The sequence below is a fragment of the Carlito syrichta genome, unplaced genomic scaffold (genome assembly GCF_000164805.1).
Source record: "Carlito syrichta isolate Samal-C Ts95f unplaced genomic scaffold, Tarsius_syrichta-2.0.1 Scaffold288950, whole genome shotgun sequence".
Classification (NCBI taxonomy): domain Eukaryota; kingdom Metazoa; phylum Chordata; class Mammalia; order Primates; family Tarsiidae; genus Carlito; species Carlito syrichta.
In genome coordinates this window covers 130,855-145,905 of record NW_007233046.1, presented here as the reverse complement: position 1 = coordinate 145,905, position 15,051 = coordinate 130,855, and the positions used below count along the sequence as shown (strand labels likewise).

The window sequence follows — 15,051 nt, the reverse complement described above, 5'->3', positions numbered from 1 at the left end:
CCCCCCCCCCCCCCCCCCGAGACTTGGGAAACCCGAATAGGCTTCCCAAGTACTCATGGGGATGGTGACTTGCTGCAGCAAGCAGGGCTGCTGCAAGTTGGGAGAAAGGGGTGGGCTGACAAGACTGGAGGCTGTGGTCAGGTGCCGTAGCCTTTGACCCTGGTCCCTTTTCTGAAGGTAAAAGAAAAGAGATACTGGAGGCCAGTTAATTTCACAGATGGTTCAGAGCCTGTCTTTCGAGAGGCAGACACGGTGGTCGTCACTAAATCCAGCAGAAAAATTCTTTATCATACAGTCCAGGGTACTGGAGGGTCGAGAAGCCTGTGACCCCATATTGTCAGACCAGTGGGAAAATCAAAACTGAAATCAGCAATTGAACCAAGACTCTATTCAGCCAACATCTCGGCCTAATGAATAGTGTCCAAGGGACAGCCTCGTCAGGCCATGACTCTCTTAAATAGAATTGTGGCCACAAACAGAACAGATTCTTACCTCCTAGGAGAATGCAGACGGACTTAGGTATTTTTGAGACGATGGGAAGCCAGTGGTTGTTCCTACTTCCTCTGGGTCAGGTGAGAGGTTATGGGGCCCTAGTACGTCTCAAGGGGTACCTGTCCTATAACTTCTTTACCAAGCCAGGGAGAGTTGGAGTGAGTCTGCTTCCCAAGCTTGGCAATCTCACTGGGGCCTCTAAATGTAGCTGCACTGCAAGTAAGGCAGCACGCTTAGAGTTAAATAATTGAGTTCTTTGTTGCTGGCAGTCAAGAGAAGGCTCGTTCCAGAAAGAAACTCTCGACCCCGAATGGAGCAAGCAAGGGGCTTATAAAGACCAAAACCGCAAAGTCGGGTACATTCAGGAAATTTTGGTTACAGAACAGTTAGCAGAACAGTTTATCTTGAGCAATTACAGAACAGCTTATCTGGGCTTCCTACCAAGCAGGATGTGGTTTACTGTTTACTGTTAGGTTGGGGCAGTCATATGGAGGAGAGGTGAGAGGTGCATCTGAGAGACAAAATGGAGAATTCATTATAATTGGAGTCACCACAGTTGGTATTTTTTTTTTTTTGTTTGTTTTTTTCAGTTGAAGTCTCACTCTGTCGCCCAGACTGGAGTGCAGTGGCCGCTCCCGGCTACCGCAGCCTCGACCTGCTGGGCTCCGGCGATCCTTCCGCCTCAGCCTTCCGAGTAGCCGGAACTACAGGCATGCGCTACCATACCCAGCTGATTTTTTGATTTATTGTAGAGATGAGGTCTCGCTGCCCAGGCGGATCTCAAACCCGCGGGCTCAGGCAATCCACTCACCTCAGCCTCCCAAAGGCGCAGGATTACAGGTTGAGCCACTGAGCCCGGCTCACAGTTGGTTTTTTAACAAGCATTTCACTACCCCCCATTGAGAAGAGTAGGGCACATTTTTATCACCGTGTGGCTGTTCAATTCCTGGCTTCCTACTTTTTTCCACTTATGCTGTAGAGAGAGGAAGCCATGTTATAGTGGATTTGAATGCCTGGCTCCCCACTTGGCCTTCTGTCTGTGGGTAGGTGTGGGTAGTTGGTTGATATCTAGGTCCCCCTTTTAGTCTTTGCAAAGGGTGTGGGATTTGGGCTTTTTCTGGGGTGTTTGGGTTGAACTAGTTTGTTGTCTACCAGTTTTTTTTGACCTCGTAGCCTGCTCCCTTCCTAGTATTTTGGTTGTTTGTTTTTTGTTTGTTGTTTTTTTGATTAGAGACACCAGGCTCTTCTTGGACTTCTGTGTATGCGTCTGCTTATTGGTGTTTCTGAGTTGTCTCCTTGTCTGGTATCTCTTCTGGATATATGAGTCAGAAAGGAGACCTAGTGAATTGCTCTTTTGTTTCTTGGCACCTGAGGCCCTAGTTGATAATCCCTTTCTCTACCTTTTATTGTTTGTTTTCTTGTGTTTGTCTATATATCATGGCCAGTGTTTTTAGCTGTTCTTAGTGGAAAGAGCAGGGAGAAGTGTATCTTCTCTATTTTTTCTGGGAGTAGAAGTCTGCATTGGTTTTTGACCTTTCCCCCCTGTATATAGAGTTCTGTTTTTTTCTCCCAGCATTTAAAAGATGTTGCATTGTTTCTTGTCTTCCATTGTTTCTGATGAGAAGTCACATGTGGTGTTAGTAATATCAGTGTTCCTATGTGTATAATGCTTTTATATTACCTGATTACTTCAGGATTTTCTCTGTATCTTAGGGTTTCAGCAATCTATGCTGTATATACAGGCATGTGCCACCACACGTATCTAATTTTTTTATTTAATGTAAAGACAAGGTCTTGCCATGTTGTCCAGGCTGGTCTCGAACCCGTGGGCTCAGGCAATTCTCTTGCCTCCGCCTCCCAAAGTGCTATGATTATAGGTGTGAGCTACCATGCCCGGTTGTTTTTTTTTTTTTTTTTGGTCTCCATATTTTTCTTTACCAGTTTTAGGTTATATCTCATTGTAGCTTTGATTTACATTTTTCTGATGATTAGTGAAGCTGAGCATTTTTTCCTGTGTTTGCTGGGTGCTTCTGTGTCATCCTTTGAGAACTATCTATCATGTCCTTTGCCCACTTTTTAATGGGGTTGTTTGGTTTTTTCCTCCTAGTGCATTGGAGTGCCTTGTAGATCCTGTATATTAGGTCTTTTTCAGATTCATAGCTTGTAAACATTTTTCTTCATACTTTGAATTGACACTTCACTCTCTTGATTTTTTTTTTGTTTTGTTGTGTTTTGTTTGCTGTGCAAAAGCTTTTCAGTTTGATAAAATCCCATTTGTCTATCTTAACTTTTGTTGCAGTGCCTTCTGAGAACTTGGTCATGAATTAATTGCCTACTTTTATTTATTTATTTATGTTTGAATCAGAGTTTCACTCTGTCACCCAGGCTAGAGTGCAATAGAATGCTTACGGCTGCTGTAGCCTCGACTTGCTGGGTTCAGGTGATCCTTCCACCTCAGCCTTCCAAGTAGCTGGAACCACAAGCATGCACCATCATGCATGGCTAATTTTTTGATTTGCCGTGTTACGCAGGCTGGTCTCAAACACCTCAGCTCAGACAGTCCTCTAGCCTCCACCTCTCAAGGTGCTGGGATTACAGGCATGAGCCACTGCGCCTAGCCTCATTGCCTACTTTGATATCCAGAAAGGTTCTTCTAAGATTCACATGTTTTGAGGTTTTGATCCATTGTGAGATGATTATTGTGTATAGTGATAGGTAGGTGTCTAGTTTCATTCTTGTGCATGTGGCTGTCCAGTTTTCCCAGTACCATTTGCTAAATAGGGCTTTCTTTCCCCAGTGTTTGTTGCTAATGACTTTGTTGAGGGAGAGTTGGTTGAGGGACCAATCAACTTTGGAATCTCTGTTCTGTTCCATTGGTCTGTGTGCCATTGCTGTACGAATACCATGCCATTTTGGTTACTCTAGCCTTATTATATAGTTTAAAGTCTGGAAGTGTGATAGCTCTAGTTTGATCCTTTGGGTGAGGATTGCTTTTGATATTTGTGCTCTTTTTTGTTTCCATGTGAATTCCTGTGTTGTCTTTTCTAAGTCTGAAAAATGATGTTGCCAGTTTGAAAATGGGTATTGCATTGAATCTGTAGATTGCCTTGGGTAGGATGGTCATCCTGACAATATTGACTCTTTCAGTCCATGAGCATGGGATATTTTTCCATTTGTTTGTATCATTCTTGATTTATTTAAGCAACGTTTTGTATTCTCTTTGTAAAAGTCTTTCACTTCTCTGCTTAGGTGGATTCCAAGGTATTTCATTTTTGTGGCTACTGTGAATGGAATTATGTTTTTTATTTGGTTCTCAGCCTGCTTGTTGTTGATGTATAGAAATATAACCGTCTTTTTTTCCTTTTCTTTTGCAACAACAATTTTATTTTGTGAAGATAAACAACTGGGATTTAAACTGCTCCAACAACCATAAAAACAAAAGGAAATATGCACAGAAGAAGCATTTGAAGTGGGAGAAGAGAGAAAGGTTCTTTAGAACTTTGGCAGATTGTGCTGGCACTGACCCAGGTGTCAGGAGCCAGGCCATAGAGCCTGGTCCTGCCTGTCACCCTGGTAGAGCAAGGGGACGTTCTCAGCTGGCAAGGAGGGGAGGACGGTACACAGACTTCTTCACTGAGGAAGTGACAGGTACCTCAAGTCCCTTTAAATGTGAGGAGAACCACTTCAGAGGACTGCTTTCCCCACCAAAAGCTGGGGACTAGTGAGTTGTGGCCTGCCGGTGAGGGAGATGCTGGTGGAAACAAATCAGGCCAGGATGCCTCACATGGTGACAGCTTTACCCTGGGCAGATGACAAAGGATGAGCAGAAAGAACCTACCTTGTAGAGCAGATGAGAGTTGAGATGAGGTGCAGGAGGTTTCCGGGCCTGTAACTAGGTGGGGGGATCCCGGCCTGGAGACCATAGCAACAGCAAACGTGTGAACCGAGCAGGAAGCTGGGGCAGGCAGGGGAGGAGAGAGGAGACTGAACGAGGCGGAGAGAGAAAGAAGTCGAGAGGAAGCTGACATTTACCCAGTCCACCTACCACAGCACGTGCAGGAGAACAGCACTACTTCTCAGTACTCTTTCTTTTAAAGATTTGTTTTGTTATTTTGTTTTTAAAAAAAGTCTTAAGATCATATATTGGTTACATCTACAAAATTGAAAGTGCTGTTGTTACCAGTCACTTTACAGAACAGTCCAGAGTGGTTAAATATTGACCAATGAAGTCTGATCATATATTGGTTACATCTACAAAATTGAAAGTGCTGTTGTTACCAGTCACTTTACAGAACAGTCCAGAGTGGTTAAATATTGACCAATGAAGTCTCTCCGTTTTTTCTTCTGAATCATTTTTATTCCACAAGTCACTGGACAGCCTCTGTGGGCCAGGGGCAGTTTAGTGAGCAGACTTGGTGACCAGGAAAAGAACCTGGGCCTGGAGCACGGTAGGGCGGGGTAGTGAGGGCTGGTGGGTACGGAGCATGGCTTGGAAGAACCGGGGAGAGGTCAGCAGATTGTGGGCATGGACCCAAGGGACAGGGGCCAGGACAGGAGGAGAGACTGCCTGTCTATCTGGCCAGAGGAGGTGGCTGCAACCTTAGTTGACAGGAAGGCAGTGGAATGGAAAGTCAGCTGGGCCTAGGTCTCTGGCTTGGTGGTTTGGGAGAGGGGCTGAACTTGCTGGGAGTGGGTGGAGGCAGGATGGCTGGTGAGGCCAAGGCTGCGGAGGAGGTGGCAGGGGGATTCTAGCCTGCTGCTGCTGGAGAAGGCAGGACTGTTGCAGGGCTCCTCACGGGGCACATAATGAATACACGGCTTCTTGCTGTTAGAAGCCAGAGTACTCTCTGCCTCCTGGACTTGCTGCTTTGACTGTGTCTGGGACAGCTGCTTTTCTCTCTTCTTCTTGTCTTTTTTATAGTAGTTGTCCCGGGATGACTAGGTTGGGTAGAGCTGGAAGTGAAGCTGCTGCTCCTTCACAGCCAGCTCATAGTATTTTGCCTGCTTTTCTCAAGACAAGTTGTGCTACATTTTTCCTAGGATTTGGTTGGTAGCCATGCTTTCCTTTAGGTTACACTCAGCTACCACCTTGGCCCTCATCTCCTTCATGTACAACATGAAGGCATTCAGAGGCTTCTTCACGCCCAGTTTCTTTTCTTCTTCCTTCTTTACCACGCCTGGTGATTTCACGCTCACCGCGGGGCTCAGCCTGGGGATTGCCAGTTCCTGCCTGAGGAAGCAGGAGATGTCGGTGTGGGGGATCCCTGAGGTGGGCAGGCCTGGATTCGCCAGAGGCACCATAGAGGCAAGAACCAACTGGAGTCCAGGCTGGACATTGAGATGTTCATGGTGAGGGCAGGGTAAGGGTGCCAAAAGCCATCAGGAGGGAGGGAGTACATGGATTGTCCTTGCTGTGAGACAAGTCAGCTGAGGGGGTAGGGGATCTGTCCAACAGCTCCAGAAGAGAGTTGGTAAATGGCAACAGCTCGACGGGGACCTGAGGATTCCTGTCCTTGGATTGTTCTCCAGGGTCAGGTATGTGGGAGAGGAGCCAGGGAGAAGTGGTCGTTGATGTAGATTGACGAGGGTTGTCAACAAATGTATGTGGTGGGGGTGTTGAACAATGAATTTTATTAGACAGATGTGCTGGAGATGGGAACCTTGACTGTGGCACTGGAGGGGACTTCAAGGAGGGGCCATTTTATCTGTAGATAGGTGTGTGCTCCTCCTAGAGACAGGGGTCAGTTGGAGAGGTACGGGCTGCTCAGGTCTGGGATCATCAGGAAGGGGTACCTAGGATGGTGGGGGCAGGTCCTTGAAGAACATGCTGTCCTGGGACCTTCTCACTTTGGGGAAGTAATCCTGTGACTTCTGGCAAGTGTCCAGGGTGGGCTGCGGGTGCCTCTCCGACTCCCAAATGCTGCTCTGGTTCTCCGACTTGTTGAGCAGGGACAATTCGACTTCCTCCAGGTCCTGCTGCCTTGAGGCGCTGTTGCTGCCTGGGCTCCTGCTTCTCATCCTTCTTGTCCTGGAAGGGAATCAGCTCCAGGAATCAGCTCGTCCTTCGCCCAGAGGGCGGGAGATCGCAGCACTCCCCGCCACCGCCCCTGCAGCTGAGTGGCCAAAGCCCCTCGCCACCCGAGCCTGGCTGACCCAGCTCCCACTTCTCCCTCCCGCTGTTCAGCTTGCTTGGCTCTACACCACTGCAGTCAAGTTTGACAGGGCATGGCCCCCACGAAGCAGGCGGCTAGGCCCCTACCGCAGCGAACCAGAGTTCCTTAGCTCGTGCCTGCTGCTGTGCTCTACTGGGGCATCCAGACAACTGTCTTTTGTGCATTGATTTGTAACCCGAAACTTTACCAAAGTCATTTATCAATGCTAGGAGGTTTTGATAGACTCTCTAGAGTTCTCCAGGTATAAAATCATATCATCTGCAAAGAGGGATAACTTAACTTTCTCTTTTCCTTATTTGGATACCACTGATTTCCTTTTCTTGCCTAATTGCTCTGGCCAGGAAATCTAGTATTATGTTGAATAGAACAGGTGAAAGTGGGCATCTTTGTCTTGGTTCAGCTTCTGCCCATTAAACAAGAAGTTGACTGAAGTTTGTCATAGATGGCTCTTACTGTTTTGAGGAATGTTCAAGGTGTTCAAGGATTTTTATGAGGAAGTGATAATGGATTTTATTGAAAGCTCTTTCTGTGTCTTACTGAGATAATCATGTGGTTCTTGGTTTTACACCTACCTGCTAATGTGTTGAATTGTATTCATGGTCTTACAAATGTTGAACCAACCCTGCTTCCTGGGAATGCAGCCCACCTGGTCATGGTGGTTGATCCTTGAAATGTGTTGTTGGATAGTTTGCTAGGATCTTGTTGGTAATTTTTGTAACTGTTAGGGAAATTGACCAGTAATTCTCTTTCCTTGTTGAGTCTTTGCCAGTTTAGGTATCAGTGTCATAACAAATTCATGAAATGAGCTATGGAGAATTCTCAGTTGCCTGGAATACTTTCAGTAAGATTGGTATTAGCTCTTCCTTGTATGTCATGTAGAATTCAGCTGAGAAACTGTCTGATCTAGGGCTTTTTTTGGTCATGGAGGTTTCTTATGATTTAATCGATTTCTTGGATTGTTATTGGTCTATTTAGGTTTTCAATTTTTTCTTGTTTCTACCTTGGGAGGTTGCATGATGCTATGAAATTTTCCATGGCCTCTAGATTTTCTAGTTTATTTGCATACACGTGTTTATAGTAATCTCTGGTAATCTTTTGAATTACTTCAGGGTCAGTTGTGACATCGCCTTCTTTTGTTTCTAGTCATGTTTATTTAGACGAACTCTCTCTTTTGTAGTCAGTCTCACCAGGAGTATCTATCTTATTGGTCCTTTTAAAGAACCAGCTTTTTGTCTTTTTTCTTCTTTCTATGATTTTTTTTTTGTCTTCTGTATCCTGCAATTGTGACTTTTAGTAATCTGGATTTTTCTACTGAAATTGGGATTTAATTTTTCTTGCTTTCCAGCTTCCTTAGGTGTGACATTAGGCTGTTTACTTGTGATCTGTTTTATTGATATGACTGTGCAGTGCTGTGAATTTCCCTTTCATTACTGTTTTCATGGCATTCTAGAGATTTTGGTAAGATGTGTCTTTTTTGTTTGATCTAGTAATCTTATTTCTGTCTTGATTTCTGTGTTGACCCTAAATTCAATACCATGTTGTTTAGTGTCCATGCCTTTGTGAGTTTTGGGGTATCTTGTTGGTGGCAATATTTATTTTTATCCCATTGTTAACTTAGAAAATGTTTGGTATCATTTCCACTTTGTGAAATTTGACCATGCTTGATTTATGCCTGAGAATATGATCAATCTTAGAGTATGTTCCATATGCTGATGAGTAAAATGTATTCTCTGTAGTTGTTTTGGGAAGTGTGCTGTAGATGTTTATTAGGTTCATTTGGTCAAGTGTCAAGTTAAGGTTCTGGATCTCCTTGTTGGTTTTTGTACCTCAGTGATGTGTCTAAAGGCTATTAGTGGCATATAGACATCTCTGACTGTGAAAGTGTGAGTGTCTATGTTCTCTCTTAGTTTACATAGCAATTGTTTTATAAAATCAGGTGCTCCTGTATTGTGTGCATATATATTAAAGATGAATATTTCTTGCTGTTGGATTGAACCTTTTATCATTATGAAGTGTTTTTCTATGTTCTTTTTAACTTACTGGTTTGAAGTCTTTTTTGTCTGACATAAGAATAGCTAGCCCTGCACTTTTTTGTTTTCCATTTTCTTGGAAGGTCATTTTCCAGCCTTTTACCTTGAGTCTGTGGATTTCCTTTGCAGTGAGTTTCCTGGAGGCTGCAGAATGTTGGATCATGTTTCTTTATGCAGTTTGTCACTCTATGTCTTTTTAGCGGCATTAAGTCCATTCATGTTCAAGTTAATTATTGCTATGTGAAAGTTTATCCCTATCATAAAGTTCTAAAGGGGTTGCTTTGTTTTCTAGCATATATACTGGGGGTGCCAAAAAATGTATACATATTTTAAGAGATGTTATCTATGCAGTACTTTTTCAGAAGTGTCTGATGCTCATGTAACCTCTTTGAGCACCTCTTATAATTTCCTTTCTTAAAATGTGTATATTGGGGGCACAGTGGCTCAAGCCTGTAACCCCAGCACTTTGGGATATTGAGGCAAGAGGATTGCCTGGGATTTGAAGCCAGCCTGGACAACTTGGTGAGACCTCATTTCTACAATAAAACAAAAATTAGCTGGGTATGGTAGCTCACGCCTATAGTTCCAGCTACTTGGAAGGCTGAGGCGGAAGGAACACCTAAGCCCAGCAGGTTGAGGCTGTGGTGGCTGTGAGCATGTCACTGCACTACAGCCTGGGCAACAGAGTGAGATTCCAAATTTTAAAAAAATGTGTATACTTTTTTTGGGCTGTGTGTGTGTGTGTGTGTGTGTGTGTGTGTGTGTGTGTATGTATTTAATTTTGTGGATGAGCTGTATGCTCTGTTAACTCTGCTTGCCTATGCTTTTGTGATGGGAAACCATTCTTTTGTTTCTGTGCTCAAAACTTTCTTAAGCAGCTCCTGGAGAACTGGTGTGGAGATGGCATATTCTTTTAGGGATTGGATGCCTAGGAAGGATTTTAATTCTTCATCACTGATGAAGCTTAGCTTGACAGGGTAGGGAATTCTTGGCTGGAGTTGCTTTATCTTTGAGAATCTTATAGGGTTTCTGCTGAGAAGTCTGCTATAATTCTGATGGGTTTTCTTTTGTAGGTGTTTGACCCTTCTTTTAGTTACCTTGAAGATTTTTTCTTTCATGCTTACTTTGTAGAGGCAGGTTACTGTGGGTCTTTGGGATGACCTTCTCATGTAATACTTTGCAGGGGTTCTCTGAATCTCTTGTACTTGGATGGTCATCTCAATAGTGAGAGATGGGAAATTTTCCTGTATGACTTCATGGGAGGCTTGTTTCAGGTGTTCTCAGTTTCCCCTTCTGTTTGAGGATAAATTTGGTCTTTGTACATAGTTTCATACCTCTTGTAGGCTTTGGTCTTTTTGAGCCTTTTTCCTTGTTTTTAGACTGGGTTAGTTCTATATTTTGATCTTCAAATTCTGATATTCTTTCTTAAGCCTGATCATTTCTGCTCCCTAGGCCTGTTATTGTGCTTTGAAATTCTAGGAGGGAATTCTCCATTTTCAGGATATCAGAATAGACCTTTTTTATATTGGCCAACTCAACTTTTACTTCCTGCACATCTTGGGTGATATTTGCTTCTAACTTCTCATAGTTTTCCTTAGCCATTATATTTATTTTAAATTTTAATTTGTTTGAGTCGAAGTCTCACTCTGTCACCTAGGCTAGAGTACAGTGACATGCTGCTCATGGCCACTGCATCCTTGACTTGCTAGGCTCAGGCAATCATTCCACCTCAACCTTCCAAGTAGCTGGAACCACCGGCATGCACCATCACACTCGGCTAATTTTTTTTTTTTTTGATGTATTGTAGAGAAGACGAGGTCTTGCCATGTTACTCAGGCTGGTCTCAAACCCCTGAACTCAGGTAATCCTCTTGCTTCCACCTCACAAAGTGCTGGAATTACATGTGTGAGCCACTGCACCTTCCTTAGCCATTTTAGCCATTTAATATTTGAATTCTGTGTGTCATCAAGGATGGGTCGTTTTTGGTGGCTTCCATTGTTTGGGGACCGATAGCTGCTTTTGTAGTTGATGTCTCTTTAAGACTTTGAGGATTGCGTGTTTGTTTTTTTTTTCAGTTATAGTCTTACTTTGTTGCCAGGCTGGAGTGCAGTGGCACACTCACGACCATCCCAGCGTCAACCTGCTGGGCTCTGGCAATCCTTCCACCTCAGCCTTCCAAATAGCCAGAACTACAGGCGTGAGCTACCATGCCCAACTAATTTTTGATTTATTGTAGAGACGAGGCCTCGCTGAGATGCCTGGGCTGATCTTGAACCTGTGGGCTCAGACAGTCCACTCCCTTTGGCCTCCCAAAGTGCTGGGATTACAGGCAGAGCCATGGAGCCAGACCTGCTGATGTTTTCTCCTGGTTCTTCCTCATCTGTCAGGAGCAAGTCTTCTCTTTTTATTGTTATTCTTAAATTTTATTGTTTTGTAGCTAGATAGGTTCTTGCTGATCTAGGACCTTTTCTGTCATTCAAAATAGTTCACTTAGGGAGAGAAGAGAGGGCTATTCACTTCTCTGCGAGCCTGGTCCGTGCTCAAAGTGATTCTCTGTTGCAGTTTCTTCTGTGGTCCCATAGCCTAACTGCTTTACGACCCCTGTTGGGAGCTCAATGCCAGGACCAGGTGGAGGAATGCTCCCTCTGGCAGCTGTTACTATTCATAGCCCAGAAATAGTCCTACCTGGAAACAGTTCCTCCAGGTACCTTTTGTGTCTTCTCCTTTCCTGTACATCTCCTTGCTCAGGACTTGAAAAACAGCAGATTCCCTGTCATTGAGGGGTCTGCCCTGTAGGTACATGAGGCTAGCAGGAAAACTTTTCTTCTTGGTCTGGATGGGGAGGTTGGCGGCCAGATGCTGGTAAGAGGCACAGAGATTGGGAGGCAAGCTTTCCAGCCTGAGAGCCAGCTGTTGGGCTCTACCAGCAGGCACACACTTGGAGGGGCTGACGGGCGTAGGCATTCAGAGCATGGGCGTGTTCCCAACTTCACATGGGCTGAGGCCACACACTGCTGTGCCCTAACCATATCTCTTCCCATGTGATACCAGTGACCCCCATGTGGTTGGGAAGGGGAGAGTTGCTGACCCAGACCATGTTGGGAGCACTCACCCTCTCTTGCACACAAGGCAGGGCTGCAGTCCTTTGTAAGCCTGGAGTTTGGTGGCATCAGCCGTCTAGACTATCTCTTCCTTGGTTCCGGTGGATTCAAAGAGACCTCTGTGTGTGGCAGGGTGCCACCCCTATTTAAAACTGCTCAATTTGACTGAGTTTGCTCGTGGCTGGGTTTGTCCTTTCTGTTCTACTCCACAGGATAGGCACAGGTTGGCCACTCTCTGGTGGCTATCCTGGATCTCTAGCTGAACAGTTTTATCATTTCTTGACTTCTGGCGTGTCCCAACATCCTCTCTGTGGATTTCTCAGTAACTGCAGGTCACGGGGCCAAGAGGGGCTGTCATAGAGCCAAAGGTGCCTCCTGGAGAACAGCACATGGAGCAGTGGAGATGGGACAAAGCTCCTGTGTTCAGGCACAGAACCATTTTTTTGGCCTATATCCAATCTCTTGTTAAGTCTTTTCACTGACATCTTCATTTAAATTATTGCACTTCTTTCATAATTTTATTTGGCTTTATTTTAAAGTTTTCATGTCTCTTCTATAATTCTATTCCTGGTTATAACCAGATTCTCCTGTAATTTGTTAAAAATGTTTTTAATAACTGCTTTAAAGTATTTGTTAATTTGATCATTTTCTATTAACAATTTTATTATTCTTCGCTGTAAGTTTCATTTTCATGTGTTTCTCCAGACACACACTTAAGATTGTGTAGTAAACATTTTAGATGACAGGGTCTAGATATTTAATTCTATTATTTTGTTCTTTTCAATGTCAAGGTTTGTTCTAGGAGGCTTTTATTATAGCCGAATGTATACTGCACACTATATCATGATTCTAGCTGTTGGCACATGTGAAATCTCTACTTAGTTTTTCCAGCAGTTACAGTTGTTGCTTTCCCTTGAGCTCTTTAGAATCTCTCTGTGAAAGTACATTTGAGAGGCCTAATTAATCTGAGAGTTTAGTCAGGTCTTGACTCCCTCCTCCTCTGTGGCTCCTTTTTCTAGACTCCCCTGTTTTCATCCTTTCTAGCATTGTAGAACTCTGTCTTATATCAGTGAGAGTAAAGCTTTTTGTTTGAGGTCTGGTACCACTCTTTCCTTCTGTGTATGTTAGGAAACGTCGTTAGCTGAATGAAATACATTTAAGTACAAATTTTAGCCAGTGAAATATATTTTTTAAAGGATCAGATGTTTTCCCATTCCAGCCTGCTTTTGGTTATTACAAGTACCTTCCAGTAGTAGATTTTATGTTTTATTTAGATTTGATAAATTTTATATTCAGGAAGGTTACTCAGATACCAGTTCCCCTGCCATTATCCAATAAATAAATGAATGTATTTCTGTGTGAGTCATTGTTTATTAGGGTGTGTTTTGCATACAGTGTAATTCACCCCTTCTAAATTTACGTTGAATGTGGTTTAAGAAATACATGCAGTCATGTAACTATCATGACAGTCAAGATGCAGAAAATGTCCATCACCCTATAAATTCTCTCATGACCCTTTGAGGTCAGTCTCTTTCTACAGCTCCAGTTTCTGGCAATCACTAATCTGTTGCTGTCCTATAGTTTTGTAGTTTCTAGACTGATGTATGAATTCGGTCTTACAGTATGTAATCTTTTCTGTCTGCCTTTTTATACTTAGCATTATGGTTTTGAGATTTCATTTAACTAGCTGGCAGTTAAGTTTCTTCCAACTTTTGGCTAATATATAAGAGGAGACCCAAAGCAATGGAATTGGTTTTTTTTGGAGATCAGACCCCTTATAGTAAAGGCTTCCCCCACTAGGTAAGTGTTCTAGGAACCCATCGACATCAGTGTACCAGTGTACCAGTAGCATTGTTGTGAGAGGCTGTGTTTGGCTTCAGTGAACTTTCTTCAGAGATTCGTTCAACACGTTTGCCCATTTCGTGTTAGATGATTTTGAGGATACCTGCCCACACCACGCTGAGTGTTCAGCAGTTTTTTCCAAAAGCAGCTTGACCCCTGTGTCCCACCCTCCCAATTTACCTGATCCCACCCCAGTGACATTTTTTTTGTTTCCCTGAATGAAAAAAGTCCTCAATGGGAAACGTTTTGCAGATGTGGAAGAGGTGAAACAAAAAATGGCAGGACTAAATTGAGGAGTTCAAAACCCTTTTTGAACAGTAGAAAAAGCATCTTGAGAGGTGTATTGCATCAAATGGAAAGTACTTTGAAGGTGACTAAAGTTTAAATATATAAGAATAAATACAAATTGTTTATAAATAAATTTCAGGTTTCTTTGTGTCCCCTCTCATATAAAGCTGCTGTGAATATTTGTGCAGCATTCCTTGTGTAGATGCATCTTGTTACCTTTTTTTTAAAGCAGGATTTATTGAGAGGACAGAAAAGCTCCCACAGGGGAAGGGGACCTGAAGGAGTTGCCCTTTTTATGTTTTTTGAGTAAACACCTAGGACTGGAATAGCTGATTTATCAGAAATATGTGCTTAACTTTGGAAAACAGTTTCCCGGTTTGGTATGTGTGTGCATACGTGGGGTTTTTTTTGGTTTGTGCTTGTTTTATTTTTATTTTTGTTGGGGGGGCTGGGTCTCACTGTTGCCCAGGCTGTAATGCAGTGGCACAGGCATGGCTCTCTGTAGCTTTGACTTCCTGGGCTAAAGTGATCCTCCTACCTTGACTTCCTTAGTAACTGTGATTACAGGCATGTGCCACTATAGCCAGCTAATTGTTTGATTTTTTTTTTTCCCCCGGTATGTGTAGAGATGAGGTCTTGTTATGTTGCTTAGGTGGTCTTGGACATCCGGGCTCAAGCAAGTCTCCTGCCTCAGCCTCCCAAAGTGCAGGATTACAACCACTTCACTCAGCCAGTGATTTTCAATTTAATTCAGTAGCACTTCATTTTTAAATTTCTATCCCTAAATTATAATTGTATCTGCATTTAATTTTAATTAACGTAATCTTTCCCATAACTGAAAAAATTATTTAAATAAAATATGGTTGTTTTCCCATAAACTTAAAAGTAATCAAGAATAATTGCTATTTTTAAATATTCAAACTAGTAGATCAGTAGTGAAGTTTAATATTATGTTTTGCTATCTTTTTTGAGTTCACTGGTTTTGTAAAAGATACTTGAGTTTTTTTTGTGATTATATGAACTCTTTTGATACATAATTCATCTCTTACAATTATGTTAATTTATGGTGTTTATATATTTACTGATAGTCCTTTGGTGAGTAACATTTTGTCAGTGGGGAGTACT

At 43.1% G+C, this 15,051-nt stretch overlaps 1 protein-coding gene and 1 pseudogene across 2 annotated transcripts in view; one reads left to right on the top strand and one right to left on the bottom strand.

Moving 5' to 3' along the window:
* The window catches only part of KMT2C (lysine methyltransferase 2C), a 187,702-nt gene that overhangs the window by 42,614 nt on the left and 130,037 nt on the right, over positions 1-15,051 (top strand). The gene's annotated exons all lie outside the window — the stretch shown is intronic.
* On the bottom strand, positions 4,892-13,715 carry LOC103256119 (annotated as a pseudogene).